The sequence below is a fragment of the Medicago sativa genome, chromosome 5, assembly GCF_051527215.1.
Source record: "Medicago sativa cultivar Bolivia chromosome 5, Bolivia_mono, whole genome shotgun sequence".
Classification (NCBI taxonomy): Eukaryota; Viridiplantae; Streptophyta; class Magnoliopsida; order Fabales; family Fabaceae; genus Medicago; species Medicago sativa.
This window is the reverse complement of record NC_140753.1, coordinates 30,281,149-30,285,595: the sequence shown is the minus strand read 5'-3', so window position 1 is coordinate 30,285,595 and position 4,447 is coordinate 30,281,149. Positions and strand designations below refer to the sequence as shown.

Genomic DNA, 4,447 nt, shown 5'->3' with positions numbered 1-4,447 from the left:
TGTTTGTTATTTTCCTTTAAACAAAAAAGATTTTTTTGATGATCGGGGCCTTCCATCCACACCACCTTTGTGCCTGTTCTTTCGGCGGAAGTTCAGGTTGTTTCTTGGACCTAGATCTGTCCGGTTGTTGCGCGGTGGACGATGGTTCTTCGTCTGAGTTTGCTTGCAGAAGCTGGATGAAGGTTCTTGGGTTGATCGCCGACACCGTTGCGACGGTTCTGCTATGATGCTCCAAGCTCTTTTGGTGTTTGCCGCTGTTTTATGTTTTTCTTTCTTTTTTTTTCTTGTGTTTTTGTTTCCAGGAAGATGAAGCTGGTAGATGTTTGATCATGATCTTGGTTTGTTATTAATCTTAAATTTGGATTTTCTAGATTTAAGATCTGGTTCCACAAAGTTCTGTTTCATCTGTGTTCGTCAGATGTTGCTCGAAAGAGTTTGGTGCATAGTCACTCCGTGTTGGCGGTAGCAGTCTTTAATCGTACCTTTAGAAATGTTTCATCCGTCGCGGTTGTATGCCGTAGGTGGACTGAGTTCCATCGTTTGTTCATTGATTTGGACTTCGATCGGATTGATTTGGCCCGAAAGGGTGCTTGGCTTGCTGATGTATTTTAGGGAGCTGTTGGACCTTGGATCGTATCTGTGTTGGCAGACGATTCATACGCCTACTTTGATACTCTGAATATTCACTCTGTGTTTTTTTGCAGTTCGGTTTCGTATCCACACGTGGGTTAGCTGGGCTGTCCGTAGCAGTGTTGTTTAGAGTTGTTTTATTTACCACTTGTGTACTACTTGTCTTATCACCCGTTAGGGTTACGTGGTTGACTGGTCAGGTTCATGCCCCCCAGTCTTGTACTTCCTTTCTATTTTAATTCAATTTCTACTTTACCTAAAAAAAAAAATGAATACAAATTTAGAATTATGTTTCTCCACATATTATATATCTCATATATTTTCACATATATACTCAAGGAAAAAGATTCATGTACACCCTTTAGTCTGTACACCCTTTGGTACCACCGGTGATCTGGCATCCTTTGCCTGGGTGGAAATTAAATTATTTTTTATTTAAAAAACAAAATACAGATCAAACCTCACACAGCCTCTCTTTCTCACTTGAAAGACGAACCGACCAAAATTGCTCTGGCGATTCCTATGAACAGTAACCCGTAATGGGTTTGTTCGTCGCTGGTTGTTAAAGTGACTTACACCTCTTCACGGTAGCACCATAGTCTCCCTTGATTATCCTCTTTGCTGTTATCGTCCGGATCATCTGCGCGTTCCTGATTCTCAGTTCGTGTGCACTATTCACCATCTGGTTTAAGAGTGTTTTTCTGTTTGCGGTTGTGTGCTCCTGTAGATTCAAGATTGAGCTGCTTTGGGTTTGATTTTCGAGTTCAGATTTGCCTAATTTTGAATCTTTGCTGTTGCCGTTGCCAGTCTTGTGGGTTCCCAGTTTTAGGTTTGCTCTCAGACTGTTATTTTGGTTTCGAAGATCTACAGCCATGTCTACTCCCTTCGTCTGTCCTTGGCTTTGCTTGGTCTCGGATCCTCCAAAACCTGTTGTGGCTCCTTCTACCTCGGTCAAAAACCGCAGTTTTGCGCAGGCTCTCCTCAACAAAGTTGATGTTTCGTTGAATCAACTCCCTAAACCTTGTTTGAAAGGTAATTCTCTTTCAATTAAAATCTCTAAAGATGTTTATCAGACTGTTCTTGGTAAATGTAGTAATTACCTCCATGGTAGATTAGTGTTGTCTCGAGGGGATAAGCCTTTTTCCTCTAAAGTCTTGCGCGAAAAATTGTTACAAAGATTTATTTGGCTTCGTTCTCAGATGCAAAACATGATTTAAGTTTTGGTATACACATTGCATGATTATTCTGAATTACATAGAGATTTTATTTACAAAGATTTATTTGGCTTCGTTCTCAGATGCAAATTGTTATCGATTCAACTTATGCTCATGACCGACAAATATATGTGTAATATTTAAAGTTGAGTCAGTCTAAAATTATGAAACATAACCATATTCAATAGTATTTCAAAAATAAGTTTTGATGTACATACTACGATTCATGATATGTGTGACCACGATTATTGACCATGGGGTTGTTCACGTGTTGTTAACTTAGTTATTATATATCACTTGCACCCATTCTTTCATTTTTTAACTCTAGAAAGCTTTGAAACATTATTAGTAATTATTTAACTCAATGTTGATTGACTTTTCAAGATTTGTCTTCTATCCTTGCAAAGACCTCCTTGCATAATAATTTTTCTTTCTTTCAAAGGGTGTATGAAGTGCCTTTGGTTTTTTAACCTTTTTGTTAATTGTTGAATTTCGTTTATTTGTTAAAATCGTCAAGGTAAGCTTTTTGCTATTCCTTTGTAGCATTTCAGCCTGTGGCTAGCATTTTCCCTTTTCACCAACATTGTTAATCTTGACTTCTTGCTATGTCAACTCGACTTTTAATTCTGGATGATGATTGATAAGGATATTGATAGGAGTTGAAAAAGTATTCTTTTTGTTTGTTTAAAGTTTAGATTGTAGTTGTTATATCATTATATGGAATGATGACCATGATCATAATGATATATAATGTTTTGAGTTTTGCTGATGATGTCGAGTATAACATCGATGATTTCGTGAATTTGAATTCTCTAGAATAATAGCGTGTTATTATCTTAATTTATTTGTTGTTCTTTTTAGAGTTTCTTGGATGATGGATGTTGTTACTGTTAATGTCTTGAGTGTTTAAATTTGTGTGCTCATTATTTATTTGGAGTTGTGGAAGGAGCTAATATAAAGGGAGGCTAGATGTACCGACCTCTATCATGGTTACGATATGAATAACCTACCCGTATCTGCTATACTATAATGGCAGTAAGACGCAGCTCTGGGAGCAGTTAAGGTGTGTTGATCTTATAGGCGAGCGAGTAGTCATAATTATGGTAATGTTATTCTTTGAAATGGTGAAGTGTATAAGGGATGTCTTGGAACATATTTATGCTTTATATCAAAACATTCATGGCCATTGAATTTGTGTTTGGTATGGGTAGGTATCAGAGGGAACACAATATCATGTCCCATTTTTAGTTTCATCTATTTGTATATAAATGGTGAAAAAAAGTGATATTTTTAGATTGAAAAAGCATCTTTAATGAAGGTGGCTCAACTCATTGAAAATGGTCTATGTCCCTGAGCTTTCCAATACTATAGTATAAGTTTTGCTAATACTTTATCCATTGCAGGTTAGTGTTTCTCTCAGTTTATTTTGCTTATCATTTAATGTATATGTGATTTTACTAATATTGTCCATGAGTTTGACTGATAGGTATTATAATTGTAAAGTTGTCTAATGTCTCCATTATATAAATTGTTCAACTTATCAGTGAAATAGGTGGAAGGCCGGAAGGAATGATAGGTGGAAGACTGGATTTGGTATGGTGGACTGATTTGTGTTCGATTGGAAGGGAATTTGATGTGGAATCAAATTGGATTTCACTGGTAATTCAAAGAGCGCTTGGTAGCAGAAATAATACATTATTTTGGAAGGATTGGTGGATAGGAGAGCAACGTTTAAATATTAGATTTTCACATTTACAGTGTCGGCACAGAGAAATACCATGATTGTCACAAGTTCATGTCAAATTTCTCAAAACTTATGAGAGAAATACCATGATTGTGCCCCTTTATGTGTCTTGTAATGTTTTTTTTTTTGAAGGGTGTGTCTTGTAATGTTAGACTCCAAGAAACATTAAGGGCCCATAAGTTTTACGATTCCCTATTTGTATGCACAAAATTAAGTTTTTGTTGAAAACTAATAGTAGGTAGTTACACATTTGATAAATATTGGTTAAATGCTTCCTCGATTTGGTTAGTATTTGTAAAGTCCGCTAAACTTACAAGATATTGCACCTCTCACTCTATTAACATCAGTCTACTCTCAAGTGTGTCCAAAGCCTGTGAAACAGAAAATAATTCACTTCTCACTTTATTATCATCAGTAAAATTCTTAAGTGTGCTCCTGCCATATTCTTTTCACTTATATCACATGGAGAAATAGTTAGATAGTGACAAATTGGTAATGAAAAAAATGTGGTTACACCTTTGTTAAAAATTGGTTAAGTAGAACACATATTTGGTTAGTTTCTATGAAGTCTGTCAAACATCACAAGTGTGACCATAATATATTCCTTTCATTCAAATCATGTAGATAAATATAAAGAAAGAGAGAAATTGGTAATAAAAAAAATATCTATTCGAGCCAAATTGTTACAATGTGCACATCTATCAATGTGTAAACAATATCTATTCGAGCCAAATTGTCATTGAGATATACAAAGTTAGCACTATTCAGGTTTTCAAAGTGTTCATCTTTACGCACGCAAACCTCTGATGAAATCAAAGACGCATTTTAGACTCCAAGAAACATTATGGTTACACCTTTG

The 4,447-nt window shown here is 35.8% G+C and overlaps 1 long non-coding RNA gene across 1 annotated transcript; it reads left to right on the top strand.

Annotated features, from left to right (window-relative positions):
* Positions 1 to 1,361: 1,361 nt before the first annotated feature.
* LOC146921679 (uncharacterized) lies at positions 1,362 to 3,690 on the top strand. The gene is made up of 2 exons (XR_015010789.1): positions 1,362 to 1,662; positions 3,389 to 3,690. It is a non-coding gene; the product is annotated as an uncharacterized LOC146921679 (long non-coding RNA).
* The last annotated feature ends 757 nt before the right edge of the window (positions 3,691 to 4,447 follow it).